This window comes from Triticum urartu, chromosome 1, assembly GCF_003073215.2.
Source record: "Triticum urartu cultivar G1812 chromosome 1, Tu2.1, whole genome shotgun sequence".
Taxonomy (NCBI): domain Eukaryota; kingdom Viridiplantae; phylum Streptophyta; class Magnoliopsida; order Poales; family Poaceae; genus Triticum; species Triticum urartu.
The window spans coordinates 465930492-465957849 of NC_053022.1; positions in this window are offsets into that span (position 1 = coordinate 465930492).

A 27358-nucleotide genomic window follows, 5' to 3' on the forward strand; every position below is an offset into this window, starting at 1 on the left:
AGAGCTGCAATAGCAGCGTAGTTTGTTTTTCAGTTAGCTGGTTAGTTGGGTTTCAGTTAGAGCTTGAGGACGCAGTCTGTGCTATCCCGAGGCCGTAGCTCACGGCGAGCGCACGCCCCTGATCGTGGGATGGCACGATCCAGTAGAGGGGGTCGCCCTCGATCCGTTTTCCTCGTTCATCAGTGAATAAAGAGAAGCAAAAACGCAGCAGTTCATTGCACTGCACAAAATACAGTCTCTGTCATCTCCCTCCTCCTCTCGCCATTAACAGAAGCTCCAGGTTTCAGAGATATCATGGCATTCTACAACCCATGGCCATGGGCTAGCTGGGAGTGCATTTTCTACCATGCACAGTATATACCGTGCATTGTCTAGGGTGGGAAAGCTATCATACTAGTGTACTAATCACCTGCTGTACGTCTCATTTCTTCCATATGGTCAGTTTGTGTGTCAGCCTTTTTGTAAATATAAATAATGTACTGTCCTTTGCATGCCTCCCCTATCCCCTTGCGACTCTCACAGAAATATATTTTCTCTTCTATGTAACTGTTTGGATGAGAACATGCATGCAATAAGTTTCTTTTATATTCTTCTGAACTATTCTTCTCCCCTATCCCCTTGATATCTTCTGAAATAAAAGTTTCTTTTATATTCTATTTAGACAAATGTTTCCATACCAATGATATATTTTAAACAAGACTTGTAGAAAACTTATCTATGTACCATAATGATTTTCTGTGCTCATCAAATTGATCTATAGAAAACTTGATGACACTTGGTACATAGTTTTTTTTTACAGTTTCATAAGGTCTCACCATGTTTCAGATTCGAATTTTAAAGCTTGTCAAAATATATTCAACGGTGATCTTATTTTCAAGTTCCCTTCAAAAGGAACACAAATAAGCAAATGTATCATAAATCAAACTAACGGTTCAAAAGATAAAATAAATTTAAATTTTAGAATCATACTCTCATATAAAAATAAGGCATGAGTGAGTGTAGTACTGTTGGTATTTACTTCGGGGGTGAGAGGAGAGATATTGCAAGTTACTATAGGAAAACGTTGTCTGCACATGGAGAAAAAGTGACAAGATTCACAGGGTCATAAATTGTGGTTTACTAAACAGTACTATAAGAACATGCATGCATGGATCCGAATCTTAAAGAGAGTGAGTGGTTGATAGATGCACGGTATATACCATGCATGGAAGAATGTCTTTTCTCTGGGCTAGCTATATTGTGAGAAGAAGCTGCAGAGCTGGGCGGGCCATGGCCCATTTGGCCTTGCCTAAGCTCCGCCAGTGATCCCCACGTCCTGGGTTGACCGGCGGTTGCACACGCACGGAGCACTACGCACTACGCAACAGTTGCCACGGGAGATTGGATCGGCGGCGCAACAGGAGAGGGAGGCGGCAGCGTAGAAAAGGGGATCATAGTCTGAGGCAGCTTTTTTTTGAGGGAATAGTCTGAGGCAGCTGCTCGGTTGTTTTCAGCAGGGGGTTTTCTTTTTTCCTGCGAGGCTGAGCGACGTGTACTAGTTTTTTTCTGTCTTAGAGCATCTCCAACAGCCGCACAAAAATCTCGCGCCCAATAAAAGTTATAGCGCGCCACTTTAGCACTTTTAGTGCGCCATGACCAACATTGCTTTAGCAGACGCCCAAAGACGCGTGCCCAAAAAGCAGACAGTGCAATTTGTGAAGCGCGCCCAATCCGGAGCCCAAAATATACTGCGCGCGATAGCGTTTTTCAGCGCGCGACCAAAACTTTTTAGCGCTGCAGCATCTGCTGGAGCTGTTGGGCGCCCAAAAAAATAAATTTTTAGTGCGCGGAGCTCTTTTTGGGCGCCTGTTGGAGATGCTCTTAGAGCTTTTTTCTTGTGCGGGGGTGAGGGGCGAACGTACCAACGAATACCAGGTGGCAAAGGCCTCGTAGAAAAGTAGGTGGGGGAGTTCGAAATGAGTGAACCATTATGTGTACGGACTGGAGACTGCGTCGGCAAACGCGTGCCTTCGCCGGTGCGGGCTTCGGGCGGGGCATCACCGGAGGGTTGGACCTTGGTTCGCCGTGGGGCGGGGTCTCCTCAGGCGCGGACGACGGTGGTGTGTGCTGGCTCGCCGTCGGCGGGGTAGGGGCCTGCCGCAATCGCTTTTGACCGTGGTGCAGATGCGTGCGGTGCCGGCGGGTCTGTCGATCGGCGACTTTGTGGCCTTCGCGGCGGAAGCGCGCGGCCTGGGCGCGGAGCGAGGACGGCGCTTTGTGCCGGGAGGGCGCGGATCCAGGGCCACGACTCTATGCATTTGGCAGCCTTCGGCGGTGGGGTGCGCGGGCGCAAGCGTGGTGGACGCGTCGGCCGCGGCTCGGCACATCAGAGCAATGGCGGCGGCGAGCCTGGTGGTGGACAGGGCAGCGCCGTCCAGGGTGGACTGGCCGTGCCTGCTGGCCCCTTCGTCCCCCGCACCGGCGCCGGCGGCGTCGGGTGGTTAGGCGAGACCGCGGTCCCCACTGGTGCCTAGGGTTGGAACGCCCGGGCCGCGTTCTGTTGGGCCTGGGCCGGTTGGCTCCTCTAGTCTTGGGTCGGGCGCGTCTGTCGGGACGGGGCTGGAGTTGGACCGGGTTGCGTTACCTCATGGGCCCCCAAGGCCCGGGACGCCACGGCCTGCCACGCGCCCGGTCTCTGACTATATATGGTTGAGACGCGGCTGTCTGGACCCTAGTTTAGGGTTTCCAGCCACTGCAAGTGAGGTGCGGCGCCTCGCTCACTCCGCCCGCACCCTCTAGATCTCACACCCTCCTCCCCCTCTTCACAAATCCTTCGCGGCGGTGGTGATGGGAGATCGGCGCGCAGACAAACGCCCCATGGAGGTCTCAGATCCGGAGGCGGAGCGGCGCAGAGAGCGCGAGCTGCGTGACAAGGAAAAGCGCACGATGCGGGAGCGCGCGGATGGTCGGGAGGTCAGGGCCGAGCGTGGCGGATCTCGTGACCAGGGAGGGCGCGAGGGGGATTGGTGTCCTCCTCCCCCGTGGTGGAATCAGCAACAGGAAAGAAAGAAAGAAGAAGAAGGTCAACCAATGACGGCGCGAGCTCGAGAGGAAGCCGGAGGCGCATACATACTGTGGTGGGGGCCATTGTGACCCGATGGCCAAGAAGCCGCGGGCGGCGGCAGATCCATTAGCGGTAGCTTTCCCCTCCTCCTCCAAGGGCACAATGGAGGAACCCATTCCGGTGGAAGAGGTGCCCGACGTGGAGTGCTTCAAGTGCGGACGCCTCGGGCACTACCAGTCCAAATGCAAGTTCCTACCCCTTTGCGTGCTGTGTAAGGAGGAGGGCCATGCGTGTGCGCACTGTCCGACGTGGGGTCGGCAGCTGCAATTATAGATCATGGGGAGCGCCATCTCCGGCGAGGGTTTCTTCTGCTTGGAGTTCGATGAGGAGGCCGAGGGCGAGCTGCCAGTGGACGCTCGGATTGAGAATGCGGCCATCCTATCTGCTGAACTAGGGAGGCTCAATCTCCGCATCCTCAAGCAGGAGCTTCAACACATGGTGACCGGATCTTGGGATTGGCAAGTGACTCAGGTAGGCGACAATGATTTCTTGGTGGTCTTCCCTTCAGCAGATCTTCTTCACATGGCAAAAACTAGTGGGAAACTTTTTCTGTCCATCAACGACATCACGGCCTCGGTCCGGGATATGCTACACAAGGAGGTGCAGCCGATGGTCATGCCAGAGACTTGGGTTCGGTTGCACGTCATTCCAAAGAAACACAGGCGTGAGGACCGCATCAAGGAAGGGTTCCGGATGCTGGGCCGCCCGATTGTGGTGGATGAACTATCCCTCATAAGGTTGGGGCCTGTGAGGATGAAGTTAGCTTGCAAGGCTCTGGAGAAATTGAATGGTTTTGTGGAGGTGTGGTTTAATCATGAAGGTTACCAGATCAAGGTGGAGCGTGAGGTGCTGCCCAAGCGCGGGGGCGACCATGCGATGAACGTCTCTGATCCTCCCAACCCCCCGCCAAAGGACTCTTCTGGCAATGGTGGTGCACGGCCCTTGGGTAGCGCTCCGCCCAATGGTTCGGCCCCTGGTCCAGAACCTCACGGCGAGGCTCGGGCGCCCGCCAAGGCTTCTGATGGCGACACCAAGATGCAGGACGCGGGAGAAGAAGGGGAAGACAACCAACAGGATTATTCTATAGACACGGAGATTTGGGACAAGCTGGGTGCGATTTCCACTGATACGGGTGCCATGGGAGTGGCGACCTAGGACACGGCGGTGAGTGTTCCACCACTGGCCAGATCCATGGCGTTGTCCTTTGACGAGTATGGATCCAACATCCCGACCCTGGAGCTGGTGCAGATGGAGACTCAGGAGGTGGTTGGGGCCATTGTGGTTGCGGACCCGCCGTCAACTCTTGCTGTGGCATCGGGGGCCGATTCTGGATGCGTCGTGGACTCTGACTTGACCCCTGCCAACAAGGCGTGGTTCCAACAGTGCGGGGCGTCAGGCTAAGAAGACGGCTGGGCGGAAGCCGGCTTCCAAGAATGTGGCATTGGCATCGGTGGCGGTGGGCTGGGGGCGGCGTTGGGCACGGCAGAAGTTGGCAGCAAGGGCAGGCGCTCCAAGGCTACTCCGGCGACGCAGCGGGCTCCCAGCGTCCGCGCCAAGGCCAAGCTTGGGGAGCTGACGTCGATGGAAAGCGCCAAGCTGCGACTCGCTGACAAGAACTTGGAGGCTTCAGGTAACCCTTTACCCTCTTACCGTATCTTGAATGCATTTACAAATGATCAGTTTGCTAGCATTTTGGACGATAGTGGCGTGGCGATTAGTGCCCCTTGTAGCGAGATTATTTAGCTGGTTCGTGCACGGGAGGAAGCATAGGCAATGCTTGCGGCTGCGGCTGCACGCTGTGACGACCCGAATCAACGTGCCATCGTTTCGGTTGCGGCTGGTAGCGAGGCAGGGCCCAATGAGGAGACACAGGCTAGGGAGGCCTCTGTTCTCCCTTCTTCCAGTCGGATCCCGGCGTGGAAGCGAGTGGCGAAAGCGGTGACATCCAGGGGGGTGCGCCTTCGCAATCGAATCATTTAGATGTGTTACCTATTCTGGAACATCTGTGGTTGTGGCCACGGTGGGAGGCATACACAACTTAAGGAATATATTGCCAAAGAGAGGATAGATGTGGTAGCGTTACAGGAAACGATCAAAGCTGACTTCTCGTTCCACGAGCTTCTGGCTTTCGATCCTTTGAACGTTTCTCTTGGCACTGGGTGCCCTCGACGGGCCACTCGGGTGATATCTTAATGGGCTGTAATAATGATATCTGTGATGTATTGCAATGGGATGTTGGTGTATTTTTTCTTTCTGCTACCATTAGACACCGTCTCTCGGGCCTTTCATGGGTGGTGGTGTGTGTTTACGGGCCGGCAGTCCATTCGCGCTCTGCAGAGTTCTTACAAGAATGAGCTAATTTGGTAGAAGCCAAACGCGCTATCAATTTGCCCCTTGTAGTAGGTGGGGACTTCAATCTAATTCGCTTGGGGGCAGACAAAAGCAACACCAACATTGACTGGACTCGGGTGTCCATGTTCAATGCTGCCATCGCGGCATCGGCGCTACGTGAGGCAGCTCAGACCGGTGCGAGATATACCTGGACAAACAAGCAGTTGTGCCCGATGCGGAGTGTGTTGGATAGGGTATTTTTTACCCCCGAATGGGAGGTTTTATTTCCCCTATGCACACTGGTTGCTGAAACTAGAATTGGCTCGGACCATGTTCCGTTGATATTTTCCTCTAGGGAGGAATATATTAGACGTAGCCCTCGATTCTACTTCAAAACGGCATGGTTTGAGTCCGAGGGGTTTGCACATGGTGTCGGACCATTGGGCTATGATCTGCAACCAGCTAGGGCCGCAACGGGGACCGGCAGAGTGCTGGAACTCGGCGGCTAGCAAACTCCGGGCTTTTCTGCATGGTTGGCGGGTGATGACCCACAAGTATAGGGGATCTATCGTAGTCCTTTCGATAAGTAAGAGTGTCGAACCCAACGAGGAGCAGAAGGAAATGAGTGGTTTTCAGCAAGGTATTCTCTGCAAGTACTGAAATAAGTGGTAACAGATAGTTTTGTGATAAGATAATTTGTAATGAGCAACAAGTAACAAAAGTAAATAAAGTGCAGCAAGGTAGCCCAATCCTTTTTGTAGCAAAGGACAAGCCTGGACAAACTCTTATATGGAGAAAAGCGCTCCCGAGGACACATGGGAATTATCGTCAAGCTAGTTTTCATCACGTTCATATGATTTGCATTCGGTACTTTGATAATTTGGTATGTGGGTGGACCGGTGCTTGGGTGTTGTTCTTACTTGAACAAGCATCCCACTTATGATTAACCTCTATTGCAAGCATCTGCAACTACAACAAAAGTATTAAGGTAAACCTAACCATAGCATGAAACATATGGATCCAAATCAGCCCCTTATGAAGCAACGCATAAACTAGGGTTTAAGCTTCTGTCACTCTAGCAACCCATCATCTACTTATTACTTCCCAATGCCTTCCTCTAGGCCCAAATAATGGTGAAGTGTTATGTAGTCGATGTTCACATAACACCACTAGAGGCTAGACAACATACATCTCATCAAAATATCGAACAAATACCAAATTCACATGACTACTAATAGCAAGACTTCTCCCATGTCCTCAGGAACAAACGTAACTACTCACAAAGCATATTCATGTTCATAATCAGAGGGGTATTAATATGCATAAAGGATCTGAACATATGATCTTCCACCAAATAAACCAACTAGCATCAACTACAAGGAGTAATCAACACTACTAGCAACCTAATAGTACCAATCCCGGACTTGGAGACAAGAATTGGATACAAGAGATGAACTAGGGTTTTGAGAGGAGATGGTGCTGGTGAAGATGTTGATAGAGATTACCCTCTCCTGATGAGAGGAGCGTTGGTGATGACGATGTTGATGATTTCCCCCTCCCGGAGAGAAGTGTCCACGGCAGAACAGCTCTGCCGGAGCCCTAGATTGGTTCCGCCTCGTGGCGGCGGAGTCTCGTCCCGAAAGGTTGCTTCTGATTTTTTCCTTAACGAAAGACTTCATATAGCAGAAGATGGCCACCGGAGAGCCAACAGGGGGCCTATGAGGCAGGGGGCGCGCCCTGGGCGGTAGGGTGCGCCCCCACCCTCATGGCCAGGTGGGTCCCCCTCTGGCATACTTCTTCCGCTCAATATTTTTTATTATTTCCAAAAATGACTTTCGTGGAGTTTCAGGACTTTTGGAGTTGTGTAGAATAGGTCTCTAATATTTGCTCCTTTTCCAGCCCAGAATTCCAGCTGCCGGCATTCTCCCTCCTTATGTAAACCTTGTAAAATAAGAGAGAATAGACATGAGTATTGTGACATAACGTGTAGTAACAGGCCATAATGCAATAAATATCGATATAAAAGCATGATGCAAAATGGACGTATCAACTCCCCCAAGCTTATACCTCGCTTGTCCTCAAGCGGAAGCCGATAACGATAAATATGTCCGCATGTTTAGAGGTAGAGGTGTCGATAAAAATAAAATACGGACATGAGGGCATCATGATTATTCTCAAAACAACAACATATATGGATATTGTCATATGATTTCTTATGCTCAAGTAATAATCTATTCACAATGCAAAAGTACGAATCAGAAACTTTATTGAGAACCAACAAACTATAATCTCAGTCATTGAATCAATTGCAATTTATCATAACATCAGAAGTTTCTATGTCAGAGCTTTCTAGCAAGTCCACATACTCAACTATCATTTAGTCTTTCATAATTGCTAACACTCACGCAATACTTGTGGTTACGGAGTTTTAATCGGACACAGAGAAAGATAGGGGCTTATAGTTTCGCCTCCGAACGGGTCTCACAGGAGGAGAACGATGGGCTCGTTCTCTCTTTCCTTCCGGAGGAAATCGATAGCGCCTTACATGATATGAAAACCGGCACGACGCCTGGACCAGATGGGTGGCCGGTGGAATTTTTCAAAAAATTCTGGCCTATGCTCAAACACCTTTTCTACGACATCGTGAACGGTTTCGCGTTAGGTACTATCGACCTGTCCAGATTAAACTATGGGGCTATCAGCCTGATCCCCAAGGTTAAAGGGGCCGACGACATAAAGCTTTTTCGGCCTATCACTTTGATAAATGTCCCTTTCAAGATCTGGGCAAAAGCTTACGCCTCCCGCTTGGCGCCCGTGGCTCAACGGGTGATTAGCCCTAGTCAAACCGGTTTCCTCAAGCAGCATAACATCCTTGAAGGGCCTTTAGCGCTGCTCGAAATCGTACATGAGCTAAAACGTACCAAGTCAAGAGGCGTTCTCCTTAAGTTAGATTTCGAGAAGGCATACGATCGCGTGAACTAGGAGTTCGTGCGTGAGGTCCTCATCAAAAAGAGTTTTGATGTGGGTTTTGTCCACCGTATCATGCACCTCGTGAGTAGTGGGTACACGGCGGTGACTATCAATGGTGAAATGGGCAATTTCTTTCGCAATAAACGCGGCCTTAGGCAGGGAGACCCTAGCTCTCCTGTGATCTTTAATTTGTTGCAGCTGCTTTAGCGGCTTTGATTAGCAAAGCCAGGGCTGCGGGGCATATCAAAGGGTTAATCACTCACCTCATCCCCGGCGGCGTGACTCATCTACAATACGCGGATGACACGATGTCGTTATTCGAGCCAGACGACCATAGCATTGCCACGATTAAGTTACTTCTGATTGCTTTCGAGATACTTTCGGGTCTTAAGATTAATTTTCTCAAAAGCGAAGTGATCACCATAGGGATGGATGCCCACGATGGTCGGAGAGTCGCAAACTTGCTCAATTGTAAGATTTGGAAGCTCCCGATCAAATACCTTGGGCTTCGATTGCCCACAAGAACCTGACAATTGCTGAATGGGCGCCACTTTACGGCAAAGTGGTGAATCGGGTTAGTCCGTGGAGAGGGAGGTTCATGTCTTCGGCAGCTAGGTTAATTTTGACCAACTCTAGCTTATCTTCCCTGCCACTCTTTACTATGGGCATGTCGCTCCTTGCCGATGGAGTGCATGCCAAGCTTGACACGCTGCGCGCCCGGTTCTTTTGGGAAAGATCCAGGACGAAACGCAAATACCACTTGGTAAAGTGGGCTGCGGTGTGCAGACCAAAGAAGTTTGGTGGTTTGGGGATCACGGATTCGAAGCTTATGAATGTTGCAATGCTCACCAAATGGTGGTGGCGCCTAGCCCAAAATGAGAAGGGTCTCTGGGCATATATTCTCCAGGAAAAGTACTTCCCGGACGACAACCTTTTTAAGGCCAAGCCCAAGGGATCATCCTTTTGGAATGGCATTCAAGCGGTAAGGCCAACGTTTGCGGTTGGGGCCCAGTTTGCAGTCAACAATCAAAGCACAAGTGCTCCCTAGGTGGTTTTGGTAATTAATGACAACATATCTCTTGTTGGACTAACGTTTCTATCTAGTATGTTTCAGATAAGTTCAACAATGGAGTGGCATGGACTAAAGGTTGTGGGAAATTCTCCAAGATGCTAAGGACAAAGGATTGGCTAAAGCTTAAAGCTCAAGACTCTTGATTTTACATTTTAGTGATCCAAGATCACATTGAGTCCATAGGAAAAGCCAATACTATCAAGGAGGGATGAGGTGTTGCTTAATGAGCCTCTTGCTTCAAGTGCTTAATGATATGCTCCAAAATCCTCAACTACTTTCCCACTTCCACATATGACCTAAACCTAAGCCAAACTCGGACCTACCGATTATTTCTATCCGGCGCCACCGAGTTTCACTTGTCATAGCCATTGCCAAACCCTAAGCAAATCGGTTCTACCGATAGGGATCTCGGTCTCACCGAGATGGGATTGCAATCTCTCTGTTTCCTTTTCGTAACTTTTCGGTCTCACCGAAAGAGCGGATTGGTCCCACCGAGATTGCAATGTAAACTCACTGTTTCCTTTTCGTAACATTTCGGTCTCACCGAGAAGAGCGAATCGGTCCCACCGAGTTTGCCTGACCAACCCTCTGGTTAGCTTATTACCAAATCGGTATCACCGAGTTTGTGTAATCGGTCTCACCGAGATTACGTTATGCCCTAACCCTAACCATATCGGTCCTACCGAGTTTCATGTCAGTCCCACCGAAAATCTCTAACGGTCACTAGGTTTACTATTTCGGTCCGACCGAGTTTGTTGATTCGGTCCCACCGAGATTGGTAAATTATGTGTAACGGTTGGATTTTGTGTGGAGGCTATATATACCCCTCCACCTCCTCTTCACTCGTGGAGAGAGCCATCAGAATAGATCTACACTTCCAACTGATATGTTCTGAGAGAGAACCACCTACTCATGTGTTGAGGCCAAGATATTCCATTCCTACCACATGAATCTTGATCTCTAGCCTTCCCCAAGTTGCTTTCCACTCAAATCTTCTTTCCACCAAATCCAAATCCTGTGAGAGAGAATTGAGTGTTGGGGAGACTATCATTTGAAGCACAAGAGCAAGGAGTTCATCATCAACACACCATTTGTTACTTCTTGGAGAGTGGTGTCTCCTAGATTGGCTAGGTGTCACTTGGGAGCCTCCGACAAGATTGTGGAGTTGAACCAAGGAGTTTGTAAGGCAAGGAGATCGCCTACTTCGTGAAGATCTACCGCTAGTGAGGCAAGTCCTTCGTGGGCGATGGCCATGGTGGGATAGACAAGGTTGCTTCTTCGTGGACCTTTCGTGGGTGTAGCCCTGCGTGGACTCGCGCAACCGTCACCCTTCGTGGGTTGAAGTCTCCATCAACGTGGATGTACGATAGCACCACCTATCCGAACCACGGGAAAAACATCCGTGTCTCCAATTGCGTTTGAATTCTCCAAACCCTTCCCTTTACATTCTTGCAAGTTGCATGCTTTACGTTCCGCTGCCTATATACTCTTTGCATGCTTGCTTGATATGTATTGTGAATGTTGAAATTGTGCCTAAACTCCACTTAAACCGAAAAAGCTTAAAAATTGCAACTTTGGCATTAAGTGTCTAATCCCCCCCTCTAGACACATCTACTTCAAGGTCCTACAAGTGGTATCAGAGCTTTGGTCTCCATTGCCTTGGTTTAATCACCATTGGAGGAAGATGGATGTGTCTACTTTAGGGAGTCTTAGACATAGAGTGCCTATTCTTGATGGAGAGTATTTTCATGAGTGGAAAAATGAGATGCTTGTAATTTTCAATCAATATCATTTGAACAAGTATATTGCTAGCCCTTGTGCACCTCATATTGATCCTTTGCATCCTACCCTAGATGAAGATATCGACATAATTCGCAATCTTAGAACTATTGAGCTCATCATTAGAGGATTGCCCAAAAATTTGATTGCTAGTTTGCCTACTCTTAATTGTGCCTATAATATATGGAAATTTCTTGAGGAACGATTTCCCGATTATTCCTTGAAAAATTTGGATGAAATTCTCCATAAATCTATTGCCTTGAGTAAGATGAACTCTAGTGATCCTAGTTTTGGTGATTGTCTATTTGAGCTTACCGATCTCAAGCGTGCTAAAGGAGATGTTGGAATCATTATATCCGAAGCTATAAGAATTCATAAAGGTGACCACTTTGATGATCATTTGTCTAATGAATTACCCTCTCTAGGAAATGATGAGTCACAAGATCATGGTGAACATGGATACTATGATGATGATGATGATAGTGACTTCGATCTTGATGATGCAATGAGACATTTTGTTCTTATGGCAAATCTTCGGGGATATGTGTCAGAAGGAAAGGAATGGGTTCTTGATAGTGGATGTACTGATCATATGACCGGAGATGAAGAGATGTTCCGTGAGCTTGCTAAAAATGACGGCCCTTGAAAATATGTCACCTTTGGTGATAATTCAAAGGGTAAAGTGGTTGGCCTTGGTAAGGTGGCCATCTCACATGATAGTTCCATTCAAAATGTCATGCTCGTTGAATCTCTCGGCTACAACTTACTTTCAGTATCTAGACTTGCTGATTTTGGTTTGAATGTCCTATTTACTGAGGTAGATTGCCAAGTGTTTCGTCGAGACAATCATAAAATGGTCTTTACCGGAATGCGTAGAGGTGATCTTTACATTGTCGATTTCTCTAAAAAGGCACAACCTAAAACTTGCTTTATTGCTAAATCCTCAAAAGGTTGGTTGTGGCATAGACGGCTAGGTCACGTTGGCATGAGAAACCTTGACAATCTTATTAAAGGAAATCATATCCTTGGAGTTAACGATGTCATATTTGATAAGGATAGACTTTGCAGTTCTTGTCAAGCAGGTAAACAGGTTGGAGGAAGGCATCCCGTGAATAACATCATGACCACAAGGAGGCCACTCGAGCTACTTCATATGGATCTTTTTGGTCCCAACGCCTACAAGAGTCTCGGTGGAAATTCTTTTGGTCTAGTTATAGTTGATGATTTTTCAAGATTTACGTGGGTGTTCTTTCTTGATGACAAGTCGCAGGTCTAGAAGATCTTCAAAAACTTCGCTAGGAAGGCCCAAAATCAGTTTGACGTGAAGATCAAGAAGGTTCGGAGTGACAATGGAATGGAGTTCAAGAACGCAAATGTGGACACCTTTCTTGACGAATAAGGGATTTCACATGAGTTCTCGGCTACGTACACACCTTAACAAAATGGAGTTGTTGAGAGGAAGAACCGGACGCTCATCAAAATGGCGAGAACGATGCTTGATGAGTACAAGACGCCGAAGCACTTTTGGGCAGAAGCGGTTGAGACAACTTGTCATGCAACAAATCGCTTGTATCTTCACAAGCTACTCGGCAAGACGGCATACGAGCTCCTCACCGGTAACAAACCCCAAGTTGGATACTTTCGAGTATTCGGCTCAAAGTGCTACATTCTTGACAAGCATCGTCGTTCAAAGTTTGCTCCTAAATCTCATGAAGGTTTTCTACTTGGTTATGGCTCAAACTCTCACACTTACCGTGTCTACAACAATTTCACCCGGAAGGTTGAAGAGACGGTAGATGTGAAGTTTGATGAATCTAATGGCTCGCAAGTAGAGCAATTGCCAATCGATGTAGGAGACAAAGACCCTTCAGAAGCAATCCAAGACTTGTCTATTGGCAAAATTCGTCCAACGGAGGTGAAGGAGAGTACCTCGTCCATCCAAGTGGAAGCTTCTACTTCACGACAAGGTGAACCAAGAATTGATACGGAAGCATCCACAAGTGGGACACACCAAGATGAAGAAGACGAGGAAATGCATCAAGACAAACATCAACAACCTCCTTCTCCACCACGACAAGAGAACGACAACGTCAACAATGAAGAAGGCCAAGAAGAAGAACAAGATGAAGAAGATGTTCAACGAAGACTCAAGCAAAAGCTCTCACGAGTTCGAGCAAGAATTGCCAAAGATCATCCCGTCGAGCAAATCTACAATGATATTCAAACCGGGAGAATCACTCGCTCAAAAACTCGTTTAGCTAACTTTTGTGAAAACTATTCATTCATCTCTAGCATTGAACCTATGAAGGTTGAAGAAGAATTGGAAGATCCGGATTGGATAAACGCTATGCATGAAGAGCTACACAACTTTGAGAGAAACCAAGTTTGGACATTGGTTGAGAAGCCCGACAACAACCACAACATCATTGGTACCAAATGGGTGTTTCACAACAAGCAAGATGAAGATGGACAAGTGGTTCGCAACAAAGCACGTCTCGTCGCCCAAGGGTACACACAAGTCGAAGGTATGGACTATGGTGAGACATATGCTCCCGTTGCTAGACTTGAGTCCATTCACATCTTACTTGCCTATGCTAATCACCATAATATCACCTTGTACCAAATGGACATTAAAAGTGCTTTTCTAAATGGTGAAATAGAGGAGGTAGTTTATGTCAAACAACCTCCCGGCTTTATCAATCCTAAGAAACCAAATCATGTTTACAAACTTCACAAAGCTCTTTATGGTCTTAAACAAGCTCCTAGAGCATGGTATAAATGCTTGACCAAGTTCCTTATTGCAAGTGGTTTTGAAATTGGTAAAATTGATTCTACTCTTTTTACTAAAAGGGTTAATGGAGAACTATTTGTATGCCAAATTTATGTTGATGATGTCATATTTGGTTCAACTAACTCTCTCTTTAGTGAAAAGTTTGGAAAGCTAATGTCAGAGAAGTTTGAGATGTTTATGATGAGTGAACTCAAATTCTTTCTCGGTTTGCAAATCAAGCAAACTAAGGAAGGTACATTTGTCTCTCAAACGAAGTACACCAAGGACTTATTCAAGAAGTTCAATATGCAAGAATGCAAAGGTATGCCTACACCCATGCCTACTAGTGGACATCTTGATTTGACCAAAGATGGTGAACCGGTTGATCAAAAGGTTTATCGCTCTATGATTGGTTCTTTGTTATACCTATGTGCTTCACGTCCCGACATTATGCTAAGTGTGTGCATGTGTGCACATTATCAAGCTGCTCCTAAAGAATGTCATCTTAAGGCCGTGAAAAGGATAGTGAGATACTTAATTCATACACCAAACTTTGGCATTTGGTATCCTAAGAGGTCTTCTTTTGATCTTGTTGGCTATTCCGACTCGGATTATGTCGGAGACAAGGTTGAGAAAGTCCACTTCGGGTACTTGTCAATTTCTTGGTAGATCTCTTGTGTCTTGGTCTTCCAAGAAACAAAACTCGGTATCCTTATCCACCGCCGAAGCGGAATACATTGCCGCTGGTTCATGTTGTGCTCAATTACTTTGGATGACCCAAACTCTTAAAGATTATGGGATCTATGTGAAACATGTTCCACTGCTTTGTGACAATGAAAGTGCTATCAAAATTGGTCATAATCCTGTACAACATTCTCGAACTAAGCATATTGAAGTTCGTCATCATTTCATTCGAGACCATGTTGCTAAGGGTGACATTGATCTTAAGCATGTTCGCACCGATAAGCAATTAGCGGATATATTTACTAAACCTCTTGACGAGAAAGTATTTTGCAGGTTGAGAGGTGAATTGAACATTATTGATGCTTCGAACTTGGAGTAGGAACTCCATTGGATACATGCAAGACATGAGCTTATGACTAATCCATGATATATCTCTTATGATGACTATCTTATGTCTTGAATATATTTGTACCTTGCATGTTGTCTAACCCATGTAGGTGCTTGGTTGAATCTAATTCCATGAGATTGCGACTCACTCACATCTTGAGCAATCTCTACATCACCAAGTCTCTACACAATGGTGGTTGAGGACACGGAAGCACAAAGCCATTCAAACATATCCTTTGACAAATTCTATGTTGAGCTTCATGATTGTCATTTTTGGATACACAAGTGCTCTTCCTTGCAAGAACTAACCCATGTAGGTAGATGAACTCAAACTCCAAGTGGTGCTCCCAACTCTTGATGAGCTACATCAACCTTGAGCACCCACACAAGTTCAACTACATGAGCAAGAACCACACCACCACCCAAGGTATGTTATTCCATCTTAGAGAAGCTTTACTCCAAGACATGAGTCAAAGCAACTCAATAAGATGTGAATACATCAAGATGCTTAAACGAAAAATGGTAACCCCATTTTGAGCTTAAACGATGAGTATGACCTATGATCAAGTGTTCTCACTTGACTCCTAAGTCAATATACTCTAACATAGGTGACTATGTCACCGCCCAACTCTAGATGAAGTTCTCTTGTGTTCTTCATCTAGATCTTTCAGTTTCTTCTCTTTTCTTTTTGTTTTTGTTCTGCATTTTCTGCATTCAATTCCTTGCAAATCCTTCAGATAATTCATTGCAAATCTTTGTGAGATCCTACATGTTTGGTGAGCTGAGGTGACAAGTGTTTTTCTCTGTGTTGAACTCGGTTTCACCGACTTGTAGTTTTCGGTCCAACCGAATCTTTTCGGCCCCATCGAAACATGCCACTCGGTGCCACCGACTTCACAACAGGAAAAATAGTTTGCCACTTGTTCTATATTTCTTCTGATCCGGCTCTACTCAATGAATCTTGTCCTCTACAAGCATCACAGTTTTATCCATTTCTTTGTGCTGAGTCTCAAGGACCAAACCTATACGACGGATTCCAGAAAGCCCTTCTTGGAAATTGATGTCAAAGGGGGAGAGAGAGATCACATCAAAGCTTATCACCTACAAGGGAGAAAGTATTAAGGGGGAGAAAGAGATTTCCAGGGGGAGAGAATACTCAAGGATCCCAGATGCTTGATGTTCAAGAGGAGAGATGTCACATGTCTTTTTGGGGGAAAGACATGTTCATATGTGCTTATTTGCACTAAGTTCTATCCATTTGTATCTTTCAGCTCTGATTTTCTGTTCCCTATCTTCTCCCAATATCCCATGTAAGATTCAGGGGGAGCAAGACACCTAAGGGAAAGAAATCAGTCAAATTCATTGCATATCTTTACTCTTGGGGACATGTTGAATCCATTGTGGTACCTTGTACTCACTCTCTACATGTCATCCCAGTCTTGGTACTCTTGTGGCTTCTTTGGTTTGCTCTGGCTAGTGGAGGTACCTGTGTTATCTAACCTTGTTTGTGCAGGTTCATTCCAACCTAAGCCAGCTAAAGACTACAAGGAAAGTGTATGCATCAAAATCATGAGTATGAGGAATTCTTGCTTATGTACATACTGTTTGCAAGAAGGACTCATGAGCATGAAGGTATTTTCCTTGATAATCTTTTGCTCTGATGCATATGACCAAGATACATGTAACACATAGCCTACTCTGTCATGGTTATGCTCTCACATCCCTCTATATTTCACATTTACATGAGTGCATACATGTAGGGGGTGCCTATGCTTGTTACATGTCCTTCCAAAGCTTTACTTGCTGTTCTTTATATCTTTATCTAAAGCTTTGAGGTATGTTGACATCAATTACCAAAAAGGGGGAGATTGAAAGCACAAGTGCTCCCTAGGTGGTTTTGGTAATTAATGACAACATATCTCTTGTTGGACTAACGTTTCTATCTAGTATGTTTCAGATAAGTTCAACAGTGGAGTGGCATGGACTAAAGGTTGTGGGAAATTCTCCAAGATGCTAAGGACAAAGGATTGGCTAAAGCTTAAAGCTCAAGACTCTTGATTTTACATTTTAGTGATCCAAGATCACATTGAGTCCATAGGAAAAGCCAATACTATCAAGGAGGGATGAGGTGTTGCTTAATGAGCCTCTTGCTTCAAGTGCTTAATGATATGCTCCAAAATCCTCAACTACTTTCCCACTTCCACATATGACCTAAACCTAAGCCAAACTCGGACCTACCGATTATTTCTATCCGGCGCCACCGAGTTTCACTTGTCATAGCCATTGCCAAACCCTAAGCAAATCGGTTCTACCGATAGGGATCTCGGTCTCACCGAGATGGGATTGCAATCTCTCTGTTTCCTTTTCGTAACTTTTCAGTCTCACCGAAAGAGCGGATCGGTCCCACCAAGATTGCAATGTAAACTCACTGTTTCCTTTTTGTAACATTTCGGTCTCACCGAGAAGAGAGAATCGGTCCCACCGAGTTTGCCTGACCAACCCTCTGGTTAGCTTATTACCAAATCGGTCTCACCGAGTTTTTGTAATCGGTCTCACCGAGATTACGTTATGCCCTAACCCTAACCATATTGGTCCTACCGAGTTTCATGTCAGTCCCACCGAAAATCTCTAACGGTCACTAGGTTTACTATTTCGGTCCGACCGAGTTTGTTGATTCGGTCCCACCAAGATTGGTAAATTATGTGTAACGGTTGGATTTTGTGTGGAGGCTATATATACCCCTCCACCTCCTCTTCACTCGTGGAGAGAGCCATCAGAACAGATCTACACTTCCAACTCGTATGTTCTGAGAGACAACCACCTACTCATGTGTTGAGGCCAAGATATTCCATTCCTACCACATGAATCTTGATCTCTAGCCTTCCCCAAGTTTCTTTCCACTCAAATCTTCTTTCCACCAAATCCAAATCCTGTGAGAGAATTGAGTGTTGGGGAGACTATCATTTGAAGCACAAGAGCAAGGAGTTCATCATCAACACACCATTTGTTACTTCTTGGAGAGTGGTGTCTCCTAGATTGGCTAGGTGTCACTTGGGAGCCTCCGACAAGATTGTGGAGTTGAACCAAGGAGTTTGTAAGGGCAAGGAGATCGCCTACTTCGTGAAGATCTACCGCTAGTGAGGCAAGTCCTTCGTGGGCGATGGCCATGGTGGGATAGACAAGGTTGCTTCTTCGTGGACCCTTCGTGGGTGGAGCCCTGCGTGGACTCGTGCAACCGTTACCCTTCGTGGGTTGAAGTCTCCATCAACGTGGATGTACGATAGCACCACCTATCCGAACCACGGGAAAAACATCCGTGTCTCCAATTGCGTTTGAATTCTCCAAACCCTTCCCTTTACATTCTTGCAAGTTGCATGCTTTACTTTCCGTTGCCTATATACTCTTTGCATGCTTGCTTGATATGTATTGTGAATGTTGAAATTGTGCCTAAACTCCACTTAAACCGAAAAAGCTTAAACATTACAACTTTAGCATTAAGTGTCTAATCCCCCCCTCTAGACACATCTACTTCAAGGTCCTACAAACAATGACGCATCCACGCATTTTTGGCTGGACTGCTGGAGGGGGCAAACTCCGTTGTGGCAATCACACCCGGAGTTGTATCAGCTTGCCACAGACACGCACATTATGGTCGCTGACGCCCTTAGAGTGCACCCCCCGGCGATCTCCTTCTTCAGACCTCTGGAGGCGGGAGAGGCGACAACTTGGGCTGCATTGGTGGCTGAGCTCGAGGGGAGGAGTCTCAGCCAGGATCATGATCAGATTGCTTGGAGGCTTACGGCTTCTCGTAAATTCTCGGTGAAATCCTTATACGAGAAGCTTATGGAGGGGAATGGGCTTGATATGGCTAGGGGGCTGTGGAAAGCTGGCATTCCCCTCAAGATCAAGATCTTTTTGTGGCAAATGTTCCGCAATCGCCTACCTACCTCGGATTATGTGGCAAAACGCAACGGGCCGGCGAACGGGACATGCGCCACTTGCGGGCTTGGGGAGGAAGCTAATCACGTCTTCTTCAAGTGTTGTGTCGCTAGATTTGCGTGGAGCGCGGTCAAGGATACTTTCAACCAGAATTGGAACCCGCAAAATAGCACGGACCTGCTTACATTGTTAACCGCACAGAGGGGTGCGAATGCGCGGGTGGTGTGGCGCAGCGTGGGGGCGATGTTTTGGTCCATTTGGACAGTGAGGAACAAAATTACTATCGAACACAAGTTCGCTGCTCACCCCGCTGAGATTCTTTTCAAATGTCATATCTTCTTACAGGCTTGGGCGCCATTGGGGAAGCAGCGTGACGATGGACGCATGAACGAGATTATGGAGCAGATCAAGCTGTGCACGTCGAGATCAAGACTTCAAGATCAGCACGATTGAGCATTTTGCGTTTAGTTTCTACTTTGCTATGATCTATCCTCGCCTATGTGAACTATTAGTATCTACTTTGCCGGGACTGCGAGCCCGCTGAACTTATGTTGTTATGTATGTTAGGATTATTCCTGGTTGGATGCTGCCTTTTGGCTTTATTAATTTAAAGCCGGACGCTTCGTGCGTCTTCGTTTCAAAAAAACGAATACCAGGTACGAACACAGACACCAACTGAACTTTAAAGAAATACTTCGCTGTAAGTATAATGGCTCCATTTGGTCCAAGAGTAGTAAAAACTAGCTGTACCCGCGCGGCGGCACACCGTGCACCATTGATACTTTATGTTGAGATTTCACACGTGGTAAGAGAAAGACTCATTTGTTGTTAATTTTTCAGCTGTCTGATTGGTTGCTAGTTAGACCATCTTTTCTTTGCTCGGGTGTTCAAGAATCATTGATGTATAACTGGATTGGTCGATTTTATAGAACCATAGCTTTTTTTTCCTTTTAATTCTGATGTGTAACTGGATTGGTTGTGTATATAATGATGGAGAACTTTGATAGAGTATCTCATAGTGAAATTATGCTAGGATGGATGATAAGGGATCTTGAAAAGTGAGATTTTTCTTACTTAAAATATGGGATACATTTCATACAGTAGAAACTACATTTCAATACTATGCCCCAAAATTGTTGATTTCGTGATATATGATAATTCATATCATTCTTGTACGGACGTCTGCCAAAGTAGTGCCAGTGATGAAGTAGTAAAGAGCTTGTGGAAACTCTTGAAAGCGTCATGTGTGCTTTGGACCAATATGAGGAGACTATGAGTACATATGCAATGGTATATGAATATGAAACGTTCTCACATATGTTTGATAATATGTTGGTCTTGTGAATTATTTCTGCTTGGCGGTGACTTGTTGGTGTGCCATGTTGAATTGCCATTGCTTCGTGTGGGCCCACTCACGTGTGGAAAATAAGGTTCTCTCCGCGGCATCAAAAGCCTGATAGTTCCTGCTTTGTTTGGTACTGTTCATCTTGCACTGAAGGATCTTTCTTCGTTAAAAACATAAGATAATGAAAGCAATGAAATTGTTTCAAGACAAAGAGGCTAGTAATGTGTACACAACCCCATTATCAATGAAAGTAACCGGCATACTTTTCTAATCATTACCAGTCTTCTTCATGTAACATATTGGAATTCTTTTTGCAGCTCGAAACGATTAATAAGGTGTTGACACGTGTGACTATGAGGGATCTGCGGGGTGTAATATGTTGGTGCACCTAGTGAATTATGTGGGATGTGAGACATTCTTTTCGCATGGTTGCATGGATGTGACCACGGTTGGTGCACGTGATGCGACCAAGTGCAAGTTTACTTGAATTTATACATTACTTTTAATGGCCTTCTTCTTTTTTGCGAGAAAAATATCAATTGCCTTCAATTGCTAGCTGACTGAACCTTCACAGCATGTCATATAAAATAAATCGATTCACTATTAGCTGCTGAACCTTCATCATATGTCATATAAACTAAGTATTGAAAAGATATTCATTCTCTTCGAAGTAGTGGAGAACTTCAAGCTCATATTACTTTTTAATTTATCATAAAGATCCATTGCGCAGTCAACCGTACTAATTAGGCAATGAACATGCAATACACATTACGATCGCAAAGAGATAAAAATACATGCATGCACGCATGGAATATTATTATTAGGAATGCATTTCTTCAACTACATCAACATCACTAACTCCCTTGCCTCGCCCCAATAACAATCTATCACATCAGTAAGGCCTAGGCCTTTGATACAACTTCAGTTTAACACCGGCTAGCGAGCTATAGTACATCTACAGGCAGATTGTTATGTACCTTACTTAAAGGCAGATTGTACAGGATGGTCATATCGCCCACTACATCCAGCCCAAGCATCACGACCTGTAAGAAATCGAGTGTCGCACAAACCAAAACAATTAACTGACCCTATCAAAAAATCAACACGATACAACACGGGCAGTTCTTAGAGGAGCATCAAAAGAGGTGACGTAAGTAGTAGCCGTGCCGGAGGTCACCGAACCATGCTTCGGAGGTCTCGATGACCAAACTCGGTCGACGGTGGCCCGACATGTGAACTTGGCTCCATTGGGAAAATTGAACGAATACCTTACAGGTGAGGTCGGCACCGGTGTCAAGAGGCGACGAACCTGGCTGCCACGCAGGAAGCTCGCACGCACACACAAACAAAGCAGCAACCACGCGCCGAAGCCCACGCACCAGTGACACCACACGCGGTGCACGGGATGGCAGACCGCACCTGCAAAGTGAGCAAGGAAGAGGCAGCCGTCGCATGCTAGTCGTCTTGCAGTTCACGTCGAGACTGATTGACAGGGAGCTTGGGGTACCTGATCAGATTAGCTCGGGCGCTAGCATACCAGAAGCAATAACTCCCGATGACGACGACGCGAGAAGGGCTCTAGTGCCGAGGAACGCTGGAACGCCGGCGACCCGGACAAATGCGATGTTGCGGCGCAGCCGCGCGGGGTAGCTCGAGCCACGCGCGACCTCTCGTACTCCTATTCCCTGCTCCCCCGCCGTCTCCTCCACCTGTGCCATCACCACCGGCCACCTCGCCGATGCCCTCGCCCCCCCCTTCCTCAAGAAGCTGCTCGACGCCACGCTCATGCTCCCCGCCATGCAGCTCATTTCCACTCCCGCAAGCTACACACCCACTACATGCCGACCCGATACACCAAGCAAAGCAGTAGGACGAACCGAAGCACCACAGCGGCCAACTACAGCCCCACGTAGCCAAGGAGGTCAACATGAACGCCGCGGGCCATTATGGCTAGACAAAGAACAAACAGTAGCATCTTTCGGTGCTCAACTAATTTCTATAATCTAGCTAGTAGACGAGAGGAAGAAAGAGATGTAGAAGAGATAGGCTACATAATAGGGCGTGGCTGTTACTCCCTCCGTTCCTAAATATTTTTCTTGTTAGAGATTTCAAATGAACTACTACGAACGGATGTATATAGACATATTTTAGATGTAAATTCACTCATTTTGCTCCGTATGTAGACACTTGTTGAAATCTCTACAAACACAAATATTTAGAAATGGAGGGAGCACAATGCTACCACACTGCTATACATGCATGCATACAACTTACGTTCAACAGCCGTGATGGAGAGCGCTGCCATGGACTGATGGACGGCGCATCTTCGAGCGGTCGTGTAGCAGGCAGCCACGCCGAGAGATGACGTGCTCGCTGATACGTCTTCAACGTATCTATAATTTATGAAGTATTCATGCTATTATATTGTCTATCTTGGATGTTTTATGGGCTTTACTATGCACTTTAATATTACTTTTGAGACTAACATATTGACCCAGAGCCCAATGCCAGTTTCTGTTTTTTCCCTTGTTTCAGTGTTTCGTAGAAAAGGAATATCAAACGGAGTCCAAACGGAATGAAACCTTCGGAAAAGTTATTTTTGGAAAGAAAGCAATACGGGAGACTTGGAGTGCACGTCAGGGGATCAACGAGGAGAGCACGAGGCAGGGGGGCGCGCCCACCCCCCTGGGCGCGCCCTCCACCCTCGTGGGCCCCTCGTGGCTCCCCTTACCGACTTCTTTCGCCTATATATTCCCATATACCCTAAAACCATCGGGGAACAGAATAGATCAGGAGTTTCGTCGCCGCAAGCCTCTGTAGCCACCAAAAACCAATCGGGACCCTGTTCCGGCACCCTGCCGGAGGGAGGATCCCTCACCGGTGGCCATCTTCATCATCCCGGCGCTCTCCATGACGAGGAGGGAGTAGTTCACCCTCGGGGCTGAGGGTATGTACCAGTAGCTATGTGTTTGATCTCTCTCTCTCTCGTGTTCTTGAGGTGATACGATCTTAATGTATCGCGAGCTTTGCTATTATAGTTGGATCTTATGATGTTTCTCCCCCCTCTACTCTCTTGTAATGGATTGAGTTTTCCCTTTGAAGTTATCTTATCGGATTGAGTCTTTAAGGATTTGAGAGCACTTGATGTATGTCTTGCCGTGCTTATCTGTGGTGACAATGGGATATCACGTGATCCACTTGATGTATGTTTTGGTGATCAACTTGCGGGTTCCGCCCATGAACCTATGCATAGGGGTTGGCACATGTTTTCGTCTTGACTCTCCGGTAGAAACTTTGGGGCACTCTTTGAGGTTCTATGTGTTGGTTGAATAGATGAATCTGAGATTGTGTGATGCATATCGTATAATCATTCCCATGGATACTTGAGGTGACATTGGAGTATCTAGGTGACATTAGGGTTTTGGTTGATGTGTGTCTTAAGGTGTTATTTTACTACGAACTCTAGAGCTGTTTGTGACACTTATAGGAATAGCCCAATGGATTGATCGGAAAGAATAACTTTGAGGTGGTTTCATACCATACCATAATCTCTTCGTTTGTTCTCCGCTATTAGTGCTTTGGAGTGACTCTTTGTTACATGTTGAGGGATAGTTATATGATCCAATTATGTTATTATTGTTGAGAGAACTTGCACTAGTGAAAGTATGAACCCTAGGCCTTATTTCCTAGCATTGCAATACCATTTACGCTCACTTTTATTGCTTGCTACCTTGCTGTTTTTTATATTTTCAGATTACAAAAACCTATATCTACCATCCATATTGCAATTGTATCACCATCTCTTCGCCGAACTAGTGCACCTATACAATTTACCATTGTATCGGGTGTGTTGGGGACACAAGAGACTCTTTGTTATTTGGTTGCAGGGTTGTTTGAGAGAGACCATCTTCATCCTACACCTCCCACGTATTGATAAACCTTAGGTCATCCACTTGAGGGAAATTTGCTACTGTCCTACAAACCTCTGCACTTGGAGGCCCAACAACATCTACAAGAAGAAGGTTGTGTAGTAGACATCAAGCTCTTTTCTGGCGCCGTTGCCGGGGAGGCTAGGTAAGCGGCACTCACACCCCGTCAACTAAGCTCTTTTCTGACGCCGTTGCCGGGGAGGTGAGTGCTTGAAGGTATATCTTTAGACCTTGCAATCAAATCTTTTTGTTTCTTGTTTTATCACTAGTTTATTTTATAAAAGAAAACTACAAAAAATGGAATTAAGGGTGCCTCATATGTTTCATCCTTTTAATGTCTTCCGTGAAAATAAGGATTCCGATAATTGTTCTCAATTGCTAGAGGAAGAATGCATTAGAATGTTTGGCACTAAATATTTGAGTGATGAGCATGATTGCAGTGTTGTTAGTACGAATTCCTTGAATATCCATGATGCTAATGATATGCAAAGCCACAAGCTTGGTGATGCTATGTTTGATGAAGATGATATTTTTTCCCCAAGTTTTGATGAGCAAATTTATTGTGATGAAAGCATGCCTCCTATTTATGATGATTATTATGATGACACGTATGCTATAAAGAATAAACATAACCATGAAACTTGTCATCATGATTTTAATTTTCAATTGGATTATGCTTCACATGATAGTTATTTTGTTGAGTTTGCTCCCATTACTATTGATGAGAATAAATTTGCTTACGTGGCGAGTAGGAAAATTTCTATGCAAGTAGATCATGAAAAGAATGCTTTAGGTGCTGGTTATATTGTTGAATTCATTCATGAGGCTACTGAAAATTATTATGAGGGAGGAATGTCGGCGTTCCGGGAACGGGGGTCCCCAGACTTGCCTGCTTGCGGCCTGCGGCGTGGCTCAAGTGGGGGCCCAACGCGGCCCATCTTCATCAGCTCAAGCTCAAGACCCTCGCGAGGGGCCAAGCCTCGCGGGGCGGACGACAGGAGGCTTCCTCAGGAGCAGCCCCATCAGGCAGGCTCGCGAGGAGGCGGAGAGACCAAGGCAAGGGTACCTCGTGAGGAGCCCGTGACGCAAGCCATGACGAACGAGACCAGCCGGGCGCCGGCCTGCGCAGTGTCCTTGTTTCCCTTTCGGTGCAAAGGGGGAAAGCACAAGCCAAGGCATCAGGCAAAGGTTACCATTCCGGTGCAACGAGACCAAGACCAGCAGAGCAGCAGGACGGAGGTCACTGTGGAGCCCAAGACGGCATCATCACCAGTGCTTTTGGCAGCCGAAGACCACCTTTGGTCAGGATAACTTGTACTAGATATTTCCCTTCAAAATGGCCAATTGTTGGCGCCCTTCCCGCTCATTATTTGGGGAGAGGCCCAGTGCCTCTATAAATAGAACTAGCCACCACAGCGAAGAGGAGGGAGATCAGATAGAGCCCTACCGGAGAGAGAGAGGCGATTGAACTCACCCAAGCAGTTCATCGCACCAGGTCAAGAACACCTCTCGGGAGGCTATTCTTCCCTTGTACTGTTCATCATCATCCCCTGAGGCAATCTACCACACCACACACTGGAGTAGGGTATTACACCACAACGGTGGCCCGAACCAGTATAAATCTCATGTCTGTTGTGTTGTTCGTCATTTTCCAGCTTAGATCACGCGAGGGGATCAGACGTAGATCAGTAGGGGAGAGATCTTCGCGCACACCCCAGAGTTTAAACCTTAAGGGTCTGACGGAACCCGAAATCCGACATTTGGCGCGCCAGGTAGGGGTGCGCCGGAATCTTTCTTCCGCTGCTCACGCGTGATCTTCCGTCGGGCCCATGGCTGGCGCTCGTCGAGCGTCGGGCAGCTCTCGCCACCCGCGTCGCCCAGACGGCCCCCGTCGGGGGACGCCCTTGTCGTTCCCCGTCGCCTGCCGCCAACGCCGCCATAGGCCCGGCGGGGAACGAGCAGTAAGCCTCGTCCCAGCATCCTTCGGTGCGACAGGAGGGCCGCACTGCCACCCTATCGCTGACTCCAGCCGCTTCATCGTCCCACGCCCGTCGCGCCCCGGTGGGCGCGCACGCCGCGTTGCTCCTAGCAAGAGAGCTTCTGCACTACCGCCCCGTTGACGACCTCTACGAGGACTGGCTCGCCCACATCACCGAGCTCGTCAGCGTCGCAGGAGGCTCCCCCTCGCCGTCTCTCTCGCTGCCTCTCCCTCCATTCCGTGTGGGAGGCGAGGATCAGGAGGTGCCTCCACCACCTCCTCCCCAAGAAGGCGCCCTAGCTCCAATGCGTGCAGCCCCAGGGCGAGGCCCCTAGCACCTTGCGCCAACGTAGCAAGAAAGGAGCTGCCAAGAGATCCCTCGTCCCCAAGAAGGTGCTCCCGCGCTCCCAACGCTGGCGCGCCAAGATCGCGTCCCTGCACCCCTACGCCAAGAACCCGTGTTGCTCCAAGCGGCGGTGCACGGTAATCCCCAGCAACAAGCCCAGCACCAGCAAAAGGCGCCGGTGGCCACAGCAGGCTGCCGAGCCCTCACCCCTGAGCTACGCGGCGTCGCATGGCTAGGAAAGTTCAAGTCTGACCTCCCCCTCGCTACGATGGCACGGCGGACCCTGCGGAGTTCCTACAGCTCGAGCTGTGCATCGAAGCCGCCAACGGAGATGGAAGGGTCATGGCGAACTGGTTTCCCATGGCGCTCAAGGACGGAGCCCGCACCTGGCTCCTGAACCTGGCTCCTGGCACGATCTCCTCCTGGGACGAGATGCGCACTCGCTTCATCGCCAACTTCCAGGGCACTCGCGACCGGCCCCTGGTCGTGAACAATCTGCGCCGCATCAAGCAACAGCAAGGGGACACCCTGCAGAAATACATCCAGCGCTTCAACAGCGCCCGTCTAAAGATCCCCAAGGTGACTGAAGAAGCCATCATCTCGGCCTTCTCCGACGGCGTACACGACATCAAGATGAAGGAGGAGCTAGCAATCCATGAAGACCTATGCACATCCCTGGAGCTATTCAACTTGGCGACCAAGTGCGCCAGGGCTAAGGAAGGGCG